The following is a 19,704-nucleotide window of genomic DNA, read 5'->3' as shown; positions in this document are numbered from 1 at the left end:
AATGCGTCGCCTTTACGGCACATATGCGTCATGCATATGTGCTGTTTTTGTCCCATAGTGCCCTGCATTGTAAATGCGGCACATCCATAGTGGCGTAGCTGTGGCGCACAATAACTGGCGCATTCCTGCTTATATGCAGGGATGCGCCAGTTATTGTAAATCTGCCCCTAAGTGCTGCAGCACTTGCTTGTTGCTCCGGAGGTTTTGGTTTACCCCAAGAGGTTTAATCAGTGTAGAGTGCGCTCACAGTTTCCCTGATGTAGGGTGTCCCCAGAGATATCAAAACATTAAAATAGGAGTGTGCATTCTTTATATTTTTTCCTATCAAGGAAACCTGTAATGCAGGATTTTCTGGCAATTTTCAAGATGGCGGAAACAATTATTGAAACATCAATGTAGCCATTCACAATTTAATACATTTATAATGTGATTGATAATCGCGAGTCATGAATCTCAAGCTTAACAAATACATACAAAAGTGTTAAACCTTTACATTACCTTTCTAAATACAAATATCACCAAAATCACTGAACCGATGTGCACCAATTCAAATATAAGACACACTTTCTATATAAAATTCTACGATTATGCCAAGTTTGGTGTTAATCAGTTCAGCAATTATTGTTCTATTTTGCAGCAAAATTTCCAAAGGGAGCTAAAATAATACATTGTTTCACACATGCCTAAACTTTTTTCGTGTGAATTGACCTTCATAAAACCTGTTGTGCCAAAAACTTAGCTGACCGAGCTGATAGATTGCCAGGTTTTGTAGGAACCCATCCTCTATGTCAAAAGTTATAGGCAAATCAATGTCAAAAGTTATAGGCAAATCCAAAAAATGCCTTTTCAGAGGGAAGTGCAGGTGAACCATAACTACCCAGTGGCAGCTGTCATATTTTTTCAATATATACATAACAGCATTTTGTACAGGTGTCAGAAATTTGCCGGGCACTCATAATGGAGGCCATGATCCAGAAAACAGCTCCAGTGACCACCAGTAGATGATAACCCACTTCCATTTTCCTATGCAGTGTAGCATGTCAAGTTTAAAATCGTGCATAAATGTAGTTTGCATGCCATTCTTGTTTTACTCTTTGCATACGTTTAGAGCATTACCCCCAGATTCCTCTCCTTTCTGTTTTTTTTAATGTGCACTTTCTTTCATGTACAAATTACTGCAAAATGTGCTTACATACCAGTTCATTAAGCAGGATTTCATGAAAAAGAACAGCGTCAAAGAATGATGCTCACACATCATTCAATGTGGATCAGGATAAAGCTTGAATTTGGGCATAAAAGACCAACTTGATATGACATGATAATTAGCATTTCACGCTGACATTTTTTTAATCTGACTCTAAGGTGGGACTCAGAAAGAGGCCCACTGAGAACTGCTTATTTCCATTGCAAAATCACTGTGCATTGTACTAGGGACATCACTCACTTAGTTATTTATTAATTTATTGCAATTGTATATAGCATAAACTCGACTCAAAGGCATTGGAGTGATTTTCAGGAGTACTAGTTACATTACACAAGGACACATTAATTGGTGTAGGCAAGGGGAGATAAAGTGATTTGCCCCGAATCACAGAATCTTGAGCCAACACTGAGACTCAAATCTGGTACCCCAGTTCCAAAGTCAGCAGCTCTGGGTGTTCTTCATGTGAAGCAGGATATTTTTGTGCAATTTTGTATTGTGCATGAACTCAGTTTAAGAGCATTGGAGTGCTTCACACATCATGTTTCACAAAGCCAGATTCATGTTTTTTTTGTCTTTAAGCACAGGAAGATTTGGGTGCATATGTACAAAAGCATTAGGACTTCACAGTTCCTATTTTTTGTTCATATGGCCCTAAGTGATTTACCCAGAATCTTGAGCTGATGCCGGGAATCACATCTGGGGCTACGTACAAAGGCAGTTTTACGGTTGGAAATGACTCAACTCCTAGAATCGGGCCATTTACTACCACAACAATGCCCTTTCATATTCACAAAATAAAAATTGTGATTCTGTAACATACTACCAAATTGCAATTGGTGTTTAGCAATTCCATATTTGAAAAGGGGTTGTTGAGGGCGTCTGTTCTATATCCTAAATTGTAGTGCTACGTATGAATGTTTTTCAACCAAATTACAGTTGAAAACATTAATTTTTTTACTGACACCTCAAGGCTGATGGTAAACATTCACAAAGGGGAAGGGGTCCCCGGGGAATCCCTTCCCCTTTGTGAATGTTGAAACAAGTATTTTTTAAGAGTAAGCAGTGGTCCCAGAGACCACTGTTGACTCTTAAAAAATTAAACTTAAACATTTTATTTTATGGTCTGTATTTGAAAAAAGAATCTGTTAAAAAACATTCACAGACATGGTGGTCTGCTGACTCCGAAAGGTTATTATCCCTGTGATGGCTGCAATTCCTAATAGGTCGCAAATTGTGAGCTACCTCATTAATATTCATAAGGTAGGTTGATTTGCAACCCCATTAGGAATTGCTGTCTAAAGTTTGTACCTTGTGGAGAGGTGTGGCTCACTGGTTAGAGGCGGCAGACCTGTAAGCAGAGAACGGCCCGGGACCAGGGTTCAATTCCCGACGCGGCAGGGTCTTGGACCAGGGTCAACGGACTCGATAATTCTCGCCTCAGTGCCTACTCTAACCAGGGAACACACTCGGTAACTCTGGGCATTAAGCTTGCCTTATCTCTACAACGGCCCCCCACAGACGCCGGGGATGCCTGGTTTCACACTGGAGATACCTAGAAAGGGACCATCTCACAGGGAAAACCAGGACGGGTTCCCCAGCGGTCTACAGCGCCAGGACACTCGGGTAGAGTAACAGTGCGCTTTACAAGTATCCCACATTTACATTTACCTTTTCTTACAGTAGGATTGTGATTTCCTAATTGTAATTCGATAAACACCGCAATTTGGAAATCTCAATTTCTATTTTTTGTACATATGACTCCCTGGTTCCTGGATTCTAAAGCTCGCAGCTCGGGCCATTAAACCACATCTCTTTCCAATTCAGCCACGGCAATTAAATATCAAGAAAATTTGAAAAAAAATATTTTCTGCGGTCCCTCTCTGTATACATTTTATCACCATATTTTAACCTAAAACATCAGCACAAATAATGAATTTAATGTGTAAACCATAGTTAAAATTTAATTTCAGAAGTGGCCATCAGCCTGACACAGAAAGGCTAACGTTTTGATAATACGCTGAAGTCATTATCAACGAAGACAATAGTTGCTAGGAAACTAGACCAAGTAGTAAAATAAAGATACAAGAACGAGTATGAGTTTAGTGAGTCCCCATAAGCAGAAATAAATATCGTGAAATATCACCAAATCCAATCCGAGGCTTCCATCAAATAGCAGAAGTACAACACCCATATGTGGTCCTGTTGTTTCCATATTGTATATGTTATAACATTAATGGGAGCTGCAGATCGAGTCTACATTTGGCAAAATCGGTCCCTAAGAAGAAGAAAAATGCCCTTGAATCAAGAATAAGCTTTTCTCCTCTGTGTAATAATAAAAAAACAAACCGCGTTATTGACGCTAAGGCTGACATTGAAAGATAAATCAAATCAAATGTTATATTTCCATCTTGCATTTATAAACTCTTAGAATTCACGTCTGTCATCATTTCGAGCTTCCATTGTCATTTTGCATAAACCATATCTGTATCTTTTGCTGATCTGTTGGTCTGGTGATTCGATTTTGCACGGCTACTAAATTAAAGCTCATGCCTAATGTTCATTTTTTTAAAATAATTAGTGCAGTAGACAGTGCTCTTTACTGGGAAAAAATGGACAATGTGTAAATTACATTTTCGAAATTTGCGTTGCTCTCTAAGTGGTTCCAATGACCCAAGGCAATGACCTGTACACTCAGCTAGGCATGGTAACAAAGGATGCACCTACCATTTAGGCAAGAAAGGAAAAACTGCCTGAGTGACCATAAGGTAACGCAATCTCTTCATTCATTTTTTGTTACTGAAGAGACACACCTGCTAAGGTTCTATCACAGAATGATCAGTGCATTTCTTACCAAACTACAACGAGTAGTATTTGAAAGAGGTGCTGAAATGTGACACGTGTGCATCATTATAGTGCATACAACATAGGATTACATGGCTGCCTTCATTGCAAGCTTCTTGTGGCCAGTCAATTTTGCAATAATTTACGGTTCCCACTACTAATAGGGCCCACTATACAGAGAGTGTTTACAGTCTCAAAGGCTGCGAATTGCACAAACATAGGATTTTGCTGTGGATAAAATGCAGATTTTCCGATTCACTAACAGCATTCTGTGACCTCTGATGAATCGCACAGGAGAGAGAGGTCCTGCTATGAACATCGCCAAATTCTTTACGAATCGTTATACAATCTATCAATGCTTTGCTGTCACAATCGAACGATGTGTTTACTACTCCTAAAAGGAGTGGTAAAGCGTTCGCTCTGGGACAGCTTCCTTATTGCAAATGTTGGCTTCCAGCACTGGGGGGAGAAAACAACAGTTCAGCCTCCCCTATGCATTCACTAAATATTAACTTTTATTTTCGAATGCAGCTCCATTTCTCTTGATGGACGAACTGCTGCTTTGAAAGAATGTCACCATTCCATGAATGTATGAACTGAGGTCTTCTGTCCCTTGCAGGTCTCCATCCCAGCTTTTGCAGGCACCGGCAGTGGGTCACAAAAGGACACTTGCCTCATACATATTAATGAGGCAGGATTTTCTGTGATTCCCTGCAAATAGGCATTTGTGCTTCAACTGATTAGAACATCAGTGTTAGAAAGGACCATCTTTAGTGTATCATTCCCTCAGACTTTTTCTTTCTGTAGCTGGGCTTGTTTTGCTGGCCCTAGGACTCTGCACACTTTACTCCTGCTAAACAGTGATACAGTGCTTGTGGTCTCCCCTTTAAACATGATAAAGTTGGTATTTCCATGATTGGTACATTTGATGTTCTTGTAAGATCCTACTATATGGTACAACATGTACTCTAAATGCCATTAGTCGACAGCAGCACTCATTGTGGCATGTATTAAAGTAAAACTCTAAACCAAGTCTGTAGGTCTGCCACTGCAGCCCGTGTGTGCATTTTTAAACTGTCATTTTGACCTGGTAAATTAAAACTTTTGTCAGTTGTGAACCTTTGTTTGTAATGCTTACAAGTCACCCTTAAAGTAGACACTGAATGCCCATAAGGCAGTATGCATGGTAGTTAAAAAGTGGTGCACATTTAATTAAAGTTTTCATGTCCTGGTACTAAAAAATTCCGTCATTGTTTACTGTGGCAATGCTAGTTTTCCCATAGAAAAACACTGGGTTACATTTTAATAGTTTAGAATGCTTAGCTTCAGTTTGGGAGCAGCTAGAAACATGATTCAGGGACTACTTAGCAGTAGTCCCAAGAATAAAAAGATCTAGAACCGGTGGAAGGACGTTCATGTACAACGCAGCATAGGCCTGGAAGGCTCTACCACGTCATCTTAGAGCCATCCAGAACCTCACCTCGTTTCGCAAGCATCTGAAGACCCACCTTTTCACATCTGCCTGCTAAACCGGTGTCTTCTCCCCCCTCCCCTGTTCTCTGGAGGTTACGATTATCCTAGCGCTTGGACGCATTCGGGCAACAATTGCGCTCTATAAATCCCCAAGTTTACAAGTTTTTACTCATTTTAACAGTAATTAAAAATCCAAATCAATGATAAAGTCAGACTTTATATTACTATTTTGGAAAGGACACGTTTAAAAGATTGTCATTTTCCTACCAAATGTGCCTTAATGCCAGTGTCCGGTGTCAAGTAACCCCTGATAGCTTCACTGGAGTGTTATGTTTATTACTCCCAGACAATGGACAAATGATCTTGTGTGTGTGTGTGTGTGTGGGGGGGGGGTTCCTCTGCGAAGCAGGAAGGCATGTGGGCTGTGCCCAGTCCCTGTCTGAGCTTCAAGGGGGGCCTGTGGGCTGTACCCAGCCCCTTCCTGACTTCAAGAGAGGTCTACTGTGTCACTGGCAGATGCTTCTCACACCCGGAACTGCCTATCCTTTGTCTCCCTAGTCAGGCTGGAATCAAAACCTGTGGGCGTTGAGTAACTGACCAGAACTGGTTTAGGGAGTAGACCAAGGCTTGCACTCCATCCACAGGCTGGCACTGGGCATACAATTAGACCACACAGAACAAGTCTCAGAACACCCATGGACCTGTATGGTTCAGACGAAGGGCTGTCCTGCTGCCCGAAGGACCTGAAGGAAGACTGAAACTGCTTGCCATGAATACAGAACTCAAAAAGTGATCACAAAGAGACAGTTGGCTGTCCTCATATTTGAGTTACAGGGACACAACGAGTGTCCAGAGTGCTCTCTCCCGGCAATTGAAATGCTGACCATTTCCAACTGATCCTTTCCTGGACCCTGCTGCTAGCCTCTGTTGGACTGAATTCAAACCCCCATGTGACACCCCTCTTGTCCTGGACCATTGGCTCGTGTTAGAGTGTACTCCTCCTGCCCACCAAGCACAACCTTCCCAGTGCCATTTCAGACAGCTCAGAACTATAAAACCGTTCATACCTATTTCTAACATTAAAGTTGTGGTCCAGTCTATCAAGTCTTCATTATTAAAATGTCTCAGTCTTTACCTGGCACCTATCAAATCAGACTGGCACCCTAAATGTTGTTGTGTGCCGTGATATGCCTGGCTGCTGGATCTTGCTAAGATTATCATAATACCCAATCCTAAAGTTCATAAGGAATTTGAAATCAGGTATGCATTTAAACTGGTTTGTGTAAGTCTCCTTTTCCTTTATTAAAAAAACCCATCAGTTTTCCAGAGGGCAATCCTCTTTTTGGAGTAGTCACTGCTTCATTTAGACACTTCCATATTCAAGAAGCAAAATACCATGATTCAAACTTTCTCTGTATGTACCCTCAGGATCCGGGTTCTCTTCACTTAGATGTGATATTATTCCCTAGCTATGTGTCTTTTAGAAGGAAACACAAGTTACAGTGATTGCAATGCTATCTTGCATAATTCCATCCCACTACTCCTGTCTGGAGTTCTTATAATCTGTTTGTGATTTCACATAAACAATTGTTTGATTGCCTTCCTTCCTCTATTGGTCCACTCTTCCTTCCCTGTATTCTATTTCTTCTGCTTCTTTTGGATTGCCTATATTTGACTCTTGACTGATTGTAACTATCAATTCTGAAGACCCTTTTCAGTGCGCCTAATCAATTTCCCTTATATAGATGCTCCAATCTATTTGCTCTGTGAGTTACCTGTCACTCAATGTAGGAAATATACATTTTCAGCATGGTCACCGTGGATCTTTTCCTCCTTGCTGGACTTTTTTTGCAGGTTTTAGAACTATGCACTTTACCCTTGCTTACCAGTAGTAAAGTGGCTGTGCTCCTCCTTTCAATATGATGAACTTTGTATACTCCTTATTGGAATATTTAATTTGCCTATAAGTCCCTAATATGTGGTGCAAAGTGTGCCCAAGGCCTGTAAGGTAAATGTCACAAGTGGACTGTTGCGCCTAATGTGCCATCCACTACAGTGGCACTGCAAATATTTCTTAACCCCTTTTTACAGGATAGCACCTCCCTTTTAAATATTAATAGGTCTCCCTTATGTAGCCCTTGAAGCCTGCAGGGTATATTGTATTTTAAAGTAGGACATGTTGAAATTTAAAGATAGCATGTCCTTAACATGATATGCAACCAAAGCTATTTTCACTGTAGGAAAGCTGACTGGCCCATGGAAAAAGCAGAGTACAGATTAAAATACTAATTATGTATTTTGGGAATGGAACAAGCTTGTAAAATAATGAAACAAATGTTTTTAATAATCCAATATAATGTTGGAGTCAAATGTACTATAAATATTCAGGAAAAGTAACTTTTAGAAAGTTACCCTTTCCCTGCTCAAAGTACCTAGAGACTAGTTTGTACTTGCACTCCAAATTCTCCCAGCCAGTAACTAGTTTTTGAATTGGTGTAAAAATGGTGTGAAATGCCTCCTAGGAGCTACACAATAAGTCACTATGATTGGCAGGACAACCTGAAAGGGCACGATGACTCCTTTGAGCTCAGCAGAAAGGTGGGGTCTATGAGCATCCTTTTTGACATAACTGTGGCAAAACCTGCTTGAGTGTCTAACCTGCTTGGCAGGTCTGATGGATTCACACATAACAGTTGGGGCATACAATTCAATTCAATTCATGAAGCTTTATTCGGTACAAAGTGAATGACCATAAAAGCACGAGCATAAAATATACAGTACTGCATAAGAAGTATTAAAAATAAGAAATGTTACAGATACAATTAACAATCAAGATTCATTAAATACCATGCTTTTCCTGGAATTAATGCACTTATTTAAAAACAGCTATCCGCAGATTATAGGTTAAAAATTAAGTCCATAGTCTGTTTAACTGTACGTACACCATACTTGAGGAACATGGGTTTCAGGAAGGTAGTACGAAAGTTCATGTACAGTTTGCAGAACAACAGAAAGTGCAAAGTGCTCTGGGTAGACACGCCATCACACATACATGGCCCCGTCGGATGTTTCTTGATGTTCGGGTGCGCCACTAAATAATGTGCCATACCAAATCTAAGTCTAGTGAGCAAATATTTGTGTGATTGTCTAGTCACCATAGTTAGGTAAAAAGGAAATACTTCCCCCAAGCTGTATCTATTGTAAAACTTAACAGTGGACAGCAATCCAGAGGCAAATGCTGGCTTCTTCTCTGCGAATGCCAAGAATTTGCTTTTCATCTCAGCTTTTGGGATCTTCGATGCTGCCCTAGGATCAGTTAAAATAATCAGCTCGAATATGTCCGAAAAACAGACAACAACATATTTAACCCAGGGGATCTCAAGATATTTGTCCAGTGATAAACAATCCTCGATTATAGATCTGATAAATGTTTTCTCCTCCTTAAGCCAGATAGAGCGCCAAACAATCAATTGTCTAAGGGATAACAGATCAGTTAAGTAGTTGAAGACTAATTCTCGGTGGATTAATTCAGTTGGGGTCGATGTTGGCAGACACAGGAGCTTTTTTAAGAAGTGGTTTTCTTCCAGCTGCAGACTATAATTGCAGCTGTGGCCCCATACTCCTGCCCCATATAATGCTTTGGACACACATCTAGCCTGGTAGATCTTAAGCATATCCAGTGTACGCCTTTCCCCAACCTTTGCAGCGAATCTGAAGACACCATATGCATTCTTAGTCATTTTATTCCTTATGTTGGTAAATTCGCTAGTCCATTTCCTGTCCTTGGAGAAGGTAATACCTAAATAACAAAATTTTTCAACATATTGCACCTTTTCACCGTCAATGAAGAAGACATTTAAAAATTTGCTTTTAGCCCCACAGGTCATTGTATGTGTTTTCCCTTTATTGATTACTAATTTTCGGTCTTTGATAAAGGAAGAAAAACTATCCATTAGTCGCTGTAATCCCACAGGGGTTCTTGATAACAGTACAGCGTCATCGGCATACAATAACACCGGTACTGGGGCACCTTTAATCTGGGGGGCATCTGCATTCATTTTTTTTTAAATGGCATCAATTCCATTAATGAATAATATAAAAAGGCGTGGGGCCAGGACACAGCCCTTCTAACATAAGATTTCGGAGTGCATTCTCCGCTGGTTTGCAATTTCTCGTACAGCCTTGCCAGGAAGAAAATTATGCCATCAGGAGCTCCTAGCCTCAACAGGGTTGGCCATAAAATGGAATGGTCTACTATGTCGAAAGCGCTACTTAGGTCCGCAAAACAGAGGTAGAGTGAGACAGGTTTCGCTTCGGTGTATTTCCCGATCAGTAGGTCAAGATTAATGCACTGATCAAGTGTACCCCGGCCCTTCCTAAATCCATACTGGCTGTCAGCCAGGATGCCCTCCTGTTCGGCCCATTCCTCTAGTCTGACAAGCATGACTCGACTCATAATCTTGACCGACGAGTCAAGAAGAGAGATAGGGCGGTAATTTTTTGCATCAGACCTACTTCCTTTTTTATAAATTGGCACAATGATAGATTCACCCCAAGTTAAAGGAGCCTTAGAGCACACAGCTGCATTAAAGACGGAGGCTAAAAGAGGCCCCCAAATCTCTGGTGCTGCTTTATATACATCGATAGGCACTCCGTCTGGGCCCTGAGCCTTCCCTCCCTTGCTAATACGAATGCCTTGTTCAACCTCGCTAGGTGTAATGTTCAGTGACAAAACATCCCACCCGTTGGGGTCAGTGTCCACCAATCTATTAGAAATAAAGATATTAGAAAAGTGGGCTATCCAACCATCACTCGAGACGATAGATGTTAACTCGGGTGTCTTTTCATCTTTAAGAAATGAAGAGTTAATCGTGGCCCAAAACAAAGTACTGTTTGATAACTCTGCTGCTTGATTAAGGGAATCCCACGCCTGCTGTTGCAGTTCCCTCTTCCTCTGTTTAAGTGCACATTTATATTGCAGTCTTGATTTAATAATTAAATCATTGTCCCTGGGCTTTTTAACTAAAGCCTGCTTCAGATCGTTTAAAGTAGCAGTACAGTGATGATTGAACCAGCCCGATTCCTTCCTTTGGTGGGCATTACTACGTCCAGTGAACTTAGCATTAATAACTTTATTGATTTTGTTAAAAGAGAACAAAACCTTCTCATGGTCATTTCTATTTTCTAAAATGGATACAATATCCTCTAAATTCTACTTAACGATGGAGCTAGTCAATTCATGGGCCCTTTCTCCTGCCCACCTTAACTTGACACCATTGGTCCTGTGGGGTTCTACATTAGTGATCGTTAAACCTACATTGACTGTTATTCCTACCCAAAAAGTAGTATCCAAATAATGCAATTATGGTCACTTAATGAGGTTACCATAATTCTGGGGGGAGCACAGCAAGAGATAATATTAGAGGACACAATCACATGATCTATTATAGAACTGGTATGCCGGTTTTTGGAAAGTAGGGATGGGTAGACCATTTATATCTTTACTATACTTCAAGATTTCCAGGTCATAACAGCCCATAAGCTTACGCAATTCTTCCCCGTAGCTGTTGTGCCCGAAATGCAAAACATCCCATCCGGCATTATTAGTGACCCCACACACCTTTAGCGCTGACAGTTCACATAGATTAATGTTAAAATCCCCTATCCATATAAAATCAAATACAACATTCCTATCTGAACATAGATTTTCGATAGCACCAGCGAAGTCTATAACTACCTTAGCCCTAGTGTTGTCAAAAATATTATTATAATAGTTAATCAGTAGGATGTTACGATCTTTGTCCTCAACAAGCCAAAGAAGCTGCCCGTGTTTGCCCACGGGCAGATACTTTCTAACCACAATTGGGCGTGAAATAGAAACTAGAGTCAATAGGCCCCCTTTCGCTCTACCTGGTCCCACACCCAGGGCCGGTATATTGTAGGAGACAAATTCCTCATAGCTAACTTCGTCCCTGCACCATGTTTCTTGGAAACATAAAATGTCGTAGGTATTAATAAAGGTAAGCGAACCTGGATCCCTCTCCTTGGATTTTAGTCCTGCCACATTCCAGCTAACAAACGTGGTGCCTTTATCAATTATGCCAACACTATCAGACATTAAACACTGTTTATGACCCAATCCATTTTTCTGGGAGCTAACATTTGTGTCCCGATATTCTATAATCACACTTGGATCAGCCACCAATTCAGGTCCAGGTGTGGCAATCAACTCAGGAACCACAGTATTAACTTCAACATTATCCACGGTGGTACAAGTAAGGACCTGGGGATGCGGCTGACCATTCAGTTTGAGTCAATCATTTACATCAAAAGCGCTTAATGCCTGAAAGAAATTTGGCATAGTAATATCAAAAAGTGGCCTGTGAATAGGTGGATAAGGTCTACTCCTTTTAGTATCTTGAGATGAAGTATTAAGGTGGCTGTAGAAAAAAACAAGCGATCGGGCACACACATTGTAGTCAGTGATTGGCAAGGAGGCTGCTCTAAGAAGAACTGTGGCTGTGTGTTGTGGATGTTTGAAATTTACAATAACACAGTCTCCCCTACAGCTCTTCCTAGCACTCCCTGTCCAATCAGCCCTTCTGGTAGTTAGAATTTGGTCAGAAAATGCAGTGGGGAAGCCACATTGTCTGTGTAGCCAAGATACAGTTTTATTTTTTAAGGAGTCATGAGTTTCCTGGTTGCTCTCATTCCCAATTTCAGGTACATTAGTTAAGACTACGACGTATGGTGCACACTCAGGGGGGAGATTAATAGAGCGCCTTCGCCTTACTTGAGTCCATCCCTCCTCCTTCCTTACTACTGTTGATATCGCCTGAGTACCTTGACATACTGGAGGGACTGGAGGGACTGGATTCTGAACAACAGTCTCCCTAACACCTATCTCTCTCTCAGGGTGAGTGTCTTGGTAACTGTTACCACTCTGTGCAGGTGTTATTAACTACCTGCATCATCCATATACTTATTCAGAAGTCCTCCTAGTCTATTTACCTCCGCAGACATCTGGTCAAGTTTGTCCACTAGAGGTTTAAAAATATCCTTTATCTTTCGGTCAATGATGCTGACTAAAAGATTGAGTTGTTCAGCATCCAATTTTACACTGTCATCACTGATCATAGCATCGCTATCCTTGACAGGTTCTGTAGTGGGGGGAGCTACTCTTTTTCTACTTATACGGGTACCCCCTCGTTTAGGCAGGACTTTTCTACACGCTCTAACCGCTCTAGTGGTAGGGGTCGGTGAACACTGTACTGAAGTGCATATGGAGTCATCCATTTCGGTTTGGATGGGAACAGGCTGCTCAGACACTACCTCAACAGACACGTCCAGGTTATTGGGATTACAAGTATCATCCATTACTAGTAGGGCAGGGGAAGTGCACAGTGCAGAGGGTAAAGGAGGGCTATTTAATCCTAGCGACGATCGCCTCTCACTATTAATTTTATGGACAACCTTGACTAAATAGTTGTCTAATGTAGCTGATGCTGGTGCTATCTTATTTTTAGACATAATTTTAAAAATACAATAATCAGATATAAATTAAAAAGACCGTGTAAGCTATCATGAATTGTCTGTATTATATAATCCCCTAGATGGTGGCACCAGAACTGTTATTATATTAACACACAATAATAATATGCTAAGGCAAAAATAAAAACAGAATCTCACTATAAAATGTGGGAGTCCAAGGTCCGTGGCCCTGCCCTGCCTCGGTCTGCCCCGGACGGCCACAGACGGCCTGCCCTTTGCCCGGGCTTAGCCCGGCGCATGCCCGCGCATGGTCCCGCGACGCGGGGGCTGCGTCCCATTTGAATGCACCTCCTGGCGTGAAGAGTGCGTGTTGCGGCTTCCGCTGCCGCTGGGGCGTCTGGGACCAGTAGTCCGGGAGAGATCCCCCCTCCGCACTGCGGCCGCTGGTGGCTGTGGGCTGCGGCGGCGGGAGGGAGGAAAACTGGTGGCAAGTGCGGGACAAGTGCGGGAGACTCCGGCCAGCAAGTAGAACTCTCGTCTTGCCCCCAAAGGTGTAGCAAGGACCCCCGCTCCACAGAGGCTGCATCCCTTTTGAATGCGCCTCCTGGCGCGAAGAGTGCGTGTTGCGGCTTCCGCTGCCGCTGGGGCATCTGGGACCAGTAGTCCGGGAGAGATCCCCCCTCCGCACTGCGGCCGCTGGTGGCTGTGGGCTGCGGCGGCGGGAGGGAAGAAAACTGGTGGCAAGTGCGGGACAAGTGCGGGAGACTCCGGCCAGCAAGTAGAACTCTCGTCTTGCCCCCAAAGGTGTAGCAAGGACCCCCGCTCCACAGAGGCTGGGTCCCTTTTGAATGCGCCTCCTGGCGCGAAGAGTGCGTGTTGTGGCTTCCGCTGCCGCTGGGGCGTCACAAGTGCGGGAGACTCCGGCCAGCAAATCGAACTCTCGTCTTGTCCCCAAAGGTGTAGCAAGGGGCATACTTGAAAGGAAGGGAACACAATACCAAGACAATTCTTGTGCATCCACTGTCTGGTTACTGAAGAATCCTTCTTTTGTCCTACAGACGTTTGTCTCTGGGTATTACATATAATATTGGGGCACAATTGAAATGCAAAGAATAGGATGCCAAGACAATTCTTGTGCCTCAACTGTAAGGTAGATGTAAAACCCTGTTCTACCAGACATCTATCTCTGGGTTTATTGTGGTACATGTGGCTCTTTAAACTGCATTTTGTCGTCAGATGTGGAAGATGTGGAAGGACACTACAATTACTATAGTACATTCCCCACTATGTCCCCACTCCCCACACACACACCCATCCCTCAGAGTCCAACTTTAGTATAGGTGAATACTTTCTCTGTCTTGAAAATGCAGAAAGTGGGTATGGTTGGCCCCAGAAATGGTTACCCGATCGACGGGCTTGCCCAGGTGCCATTCCTACCCACTAGCTAGTGGCAGGCATAAATGTGGCAACTTCAGGCAGCCACTTCAGAACACTTTCTGGATCTGAGAAGAACAGAAGAGGACTAAATCTGCTGTATGTGACATGAGAGGAGCTCTGAAGTACTGGAACAGCTCACTTTTGTACAGACGATGAAGAAGTGGACTCCAAGGGTCATAAAGCTGTCCCTCTGTTTAAGCAATAGGGACACAACAAGCTACAAGGGCCTTTCTTTCAAATGCCCAACTGACCGGTGGTTACTAGACCTGAACTGGACCCTGCTATTGGCCTCTGACGGATACCTTGTGAGTCTCTAAAGTGCCTTTCACTAAGGTCCCAGGTCCCAGGATAGATTTAGAAGTGTACTCATATGATGAAATGGAACATAAAGGAACATAAAGGACTGTGTCTGAAGGTTCAATTTTTGACTAGGATGAACCTGGTTGAGTCAGCACTCCGCCACTGCCAGGCTCAAATGTCACAAACTTCCCTGTGTACCATGACCATTGACTGTTATTGGCACTTTATGCTTCTTGATGCTATTCCTAACAAAAGCTCTTGTTTCCCTTAATGGATTTTTGTCACTTTTGTGGCATTTTGTTGTTTCACTTTTTACTCAATGTTTCTAATTTGGGTTGGGCTTTTTATTATTTTGCATTTTTACTTTATTGCTGATTTGTTTCTGCATAAACAATTTGTTAGACCTGGCATCTGTTGGTGTGCTTCCCCTGTCTTTTTGCTTTCTGACCTCCTGTTTTTTTTATGGTATGCTGGACTTTTTTTTGCTGCTTTAGTGTCTTGCACACTTTTTCACTGCCATTCAGAGCTAAAGTGCCAGTGCACCTATTGGGAACTGTGTTATGATTGATTTTCAATGATTGGCATATTTGATTTACTGGTAAGTCCCTAGTAAGGTGTGGAAAAGTAAATTTTGCCATGTTCTGTGTCCCTACGTGTCATCCATAATATGTTATGTGTGCATGACCAATATGCATATGTTATTCCCCATGTCCGATTCAAGACGCAATTACAGTTGTGTCCACCTCTAGTATGCTAGTTTCCAGTCCTCGTGAATACTACGAATATCAGGCCTATGTAAAGCTATGTTGCCACGTTTCTCAGTGTGCACGTTATTTCATTACAAAGTCCCCGTTTCCAGGCCTCAACAGGGCCCGGACATCAGATTCAGCTCCTGTCTCCTGAAGCCTCGCTAAGGAGCGATACAGCCCCCACCTGTATCCTCGACCTTTCACTTACTTCCTGCCTCGCAGTGCCCGGTGCAGCTTGGCTCTGCCTCTGAGTCTGCCAAGACTATGTTATGATTCCAGCTATCAATTTAGTCCTCCTTCTCTGCATTCCTAAGCTACTGAACTGCATAAATAGTTTCCGTCATTGTCTAGCCTATGCGGCTCCATGTTAAGAGAAATTCTGTATTTAATGGTCATTTAATATTCTTCATCACGCACTATATGTAGAATAAATGCATGCTCCAGACTTAGAGTCAGTTAGCTTCTCCCCTCATGACTCTTAGTTTATATCAACATGTTCCCTAAACATTAGATATCAGATAGGGTTTAGGTACATGTCGCCCCGACCCTCCAGACTTTAGTCTCTGCTCCTAGCACAGAGTTCATAGCCCCCAGCTTCTCCTCGTAACACGTCATTGCCAGTTTGCGCGCACCACCAGGTTAGAGGTCCCGGCTCCTTAGGTAGCCCCCTCCTATGTTTCCGCCCATTCATGACATATTCTGTTACGTTTACATCACATGTCTGAGTTACGCCTTCTTTATCCCTTATCTTTCGCGACTGCTACGCGTCACGCCTTCTGTTCCACCCACTGCTACGCCTACCGCAATGTAATGCTATGTGTTCGCGCTGTGTATATATGCTCGTGTATTTGTTATTAAAAGCTAGCGCGCTCATCCCAGACCCAGCCCCAGCAGCTGCTGGGCCCTGTCATCCTATTTCTATGCAGGTTGTCCAGTTCCTGTCCTTATGCTGTATTAAACCTGCAAAACTCCTACTACCTCGAATCTTGACTCTTATTTATTGAGCTATCTGTTATGATATATGTCTAGTTAAAAATAGGGTATTATTTATTTATTTACCACATAATGGCGCCCGAATAGGGACTTGCCCTTTCCCCACGCGTCGGTGAAGCCACGCCGACCCCCTGACCCTCTGCAGTCGTGACGGAACTCTTCTGCGCAGTGGCAGATATTTCTGCTCAAGTATCCCTCAGGCCCACGGAGGAGACGGAGGAGGCGGTCCAGCATCCAGACGAGACGGTGGAGGAACGCGGCGAGTCCCGACCAGAGCCCAAGCCAAGAGTCCAAGGTCCGAGGTATCCGGAGGTCCACCCGTAACTGAAGTCCGAAGTCCGAAGTTCGTCGTCGTAGCAGTCCAGTCCAGTCCGAGGCTTTCCGTTCTTGCTGCCCGGTGAGTACCATTACTGGGGTAGTATCTAGACAGGGTCAATCTAAATTGACTCTGGTCCGTGGGTTGGTGGTACCCAGACTCACAAACGAAGTGTTCACCTAGGTGGATACGGGTCTTGATGCGTCCCTTTATGGGACCGGTATGTTCCGTACTGTTTCAGCAGTGCATCCAGTAACTCTAGTCTGTTCCGTTCTCGAGAAATTCTTGTGTTTTCTGTTCTCAGTATTCCAGGTAATATTCCGTCCGAACTGTTATGTTATGATGTTGTTCAATGTATTTCCAATGTCGTGGTATGCCTGAATTGTTCTCCCAATTGTTATTGTTCCTCGTGTATTGTATTGTGTTCCGATTCAAGTTTACAATGTCTCTCTTTTCGAGATTACGTCAGCTAAAAACTAGAAAAGGTTTGTTAGAAGAAGCAGTTCCTGTTCCGCCGAGGGACAGTCCAGGTCATTTTATGTATCAGAAACATGGCATAAGCGCCATATTGTATCTAGATTTATGGGTAGAGTATACCAAACAGTTAGAAGAGAAGTATAGATGGCCCGTATCGGGTACATGGGATGCCGAATGCATCATGCGAGTAGAAGAAGCATTATGGAAAAAGAAAGCCAGACAGTCACAGAAAGATGCCATCGAGTTATGGCGTAAAGAATCTCATAAAAGAACTGAAAAGGAAATCAGAAAGACAGAACTAAGTAGAGAATCCCAAGAACGAGCCCAAGAAAAAGAACTAATCGAGATAGGTGAACAAGTCAAAGCCGAACAGTCAGACAGACAGAGGCATGCCCTTATTAGGGGTATGTATCCTCTCCTTGCCGAGGGCTTGCCAAAAGCGACCCCAGAGGCATCCAGTAATTTCCCGCCACCATTAGTTCCGACCAAACTACGTCACAAACAGACTGCAGCTGATATTTTTATTTCGTCCTATTTGGACGACACAGTCCCAGAATATGCAAATCCTGTTCGCGCTCCGCCAGTCCCTGTAAATCAGGCACTTCCCGCTCCTCCAGACACCGGAGTACCTGTTACGGTACCCCCGGTCCAGCCCGCCATACAAGTCCAGCCTACATTTCCATTTCCCACTCTGCCAGGACGAAGAGCCTCAGTAGACGACTCTAGTTTAGGGGCCGCAGGGGGAGGTACTCCTCAAACCCCGCCGCCATACAAGCGTTTATCAGCACTCGAATTACATGCACAAGCGTCACAGCGTACGCCCAGACATCAGACTGTAGCAGAAATAAGAAAAGCCCTTAATGAATGCGGCTATGATCCAGTCCCAGGCGAGGATAATATGGTTTTATATTCATTCCGCGTAAGAAAGGTGGCCGAGTATCTAGTCACCCTACCGAATATGAAAGAAGATCTAGACAGAATATATTGTTTCATCCGTACAGGGGATGATCCAGAAAGCATTAGCGAGGCCATGTCTCAAAGGAAAGCCGAGATTCAGCGCATGATATTAAAGTTTTTAATTAACTGTCTAATAAGAGAACAAGATTATCCGTCTAAAGACCCGGAAGAAATGAAAACTCTGACAAAGTGGAGTGATAATATAGCCGAAGGAAAGCACAATACCATTGGTGCCATGGAGAGTATGTACAAGAAAATCCGTAGAGAGATAATAAAGATACACGAACAGCGTAAAGCCGCACAAGTAAGTAAGAAAGAAAGTACCTCTGATCCTGAAGAGGAAGACGACGAGAATACTGCCAGAATAGCGTATGTAGGAAAACCCAGATTTCCAGATCGCCATTTACGTCTAGAACACAAGTCTATTTTCCATCATCCAACACCAGAACAAGGTTCCCTAGAACAAGTATTTCAAGCTACCGATCACATTCTGAAATCACGAATCGGTTATAGTGAGTTAAGTACTATGCATGAACAGGAACTAGTCCGATCAGCAGTCAGATGGATTACTGATTCTACCACTTTTCCAGACGAAATAGTGGCACAAATGTTTCTGAAAATGCCCCCAGCCGAGCAGCGACTGGTGGGTATGTATATGATTCAGCACCTCATTACACTGTATGAGGGTCAACATTCTGATCCAGGCCCGTTACATGATATCTTGAACGAGTTACTCCAGTATAAATGGAGAGGTCTAGGTACCGATTTAATTAGTGTCATTTTAGAACAACGTCATAAATATAGAACATTCCTGAACCCGCATTTTGTTCATGTCTCACCCCCAGAAAGTAAATCATTCTACATAGACAGACAGAATCCGTTACGAGAAGTCCACCCAGTCAGAGGAACGGGTGGCGAAATGCAACGAGTGTTTGTATACACTCCGATCACAAAGATGGAACTCCTCGAAATGAAGAAATTAATTCCCTGTCATGATAAAGATCCAGCAGGGTTCCATAGAGAATTAAAAGACATGCTCCGTATGGGAGAATACACTTACCCAGATATCATTAAAATGTTAAAGGTTCTGCTGCCCGCAGGGGTGTATGAAAAGCTAAAGGAAAAAGAATGGGAGGTGGGAGAGAAAAAGATCGATTGGGCAGTCCTAGAAGCAGAAGATAAGATACGTGTACCAGGTACTGGTCTTGGAGAGAAATGTAAAGAATTACCAGAATTATTAATTCAAGTTTTACCCAGATTATTAACAACGAGAAAAGAAGACTGGGATGCAATCTCAGCCTGTAAACAGAAACAAGATGAAGATATTAGTGATTTCTATTCAAGGTTTGAAAAGTGCTTTAGTATCAACAGTGGCCTCAAGACAAGTAGTGAGTCATACCCTCACCTTTTCGTTACTAAATTAGTCGAGAATTCAAGCCCACAAGTTAAAAACCGAGTTTTGAAAG

The sequence above is a fragment of the Lissotriton helveticus genome, chromosome 4_1 (assembly GCF_964261635.1).
Source record: "Lissotriton helveticus chromosome 4_1, aLisHel1.1, whole genome shotgun sequence".
Lineage (NCBI taxonomy): Eukaryota > Metazoa > Chordata > Amphibia > Caudata > Salamandridae > Lissotriton > Lissotriton helveticus.
This window is presented reverse-complemented; position numbering follows the sequence as displayed.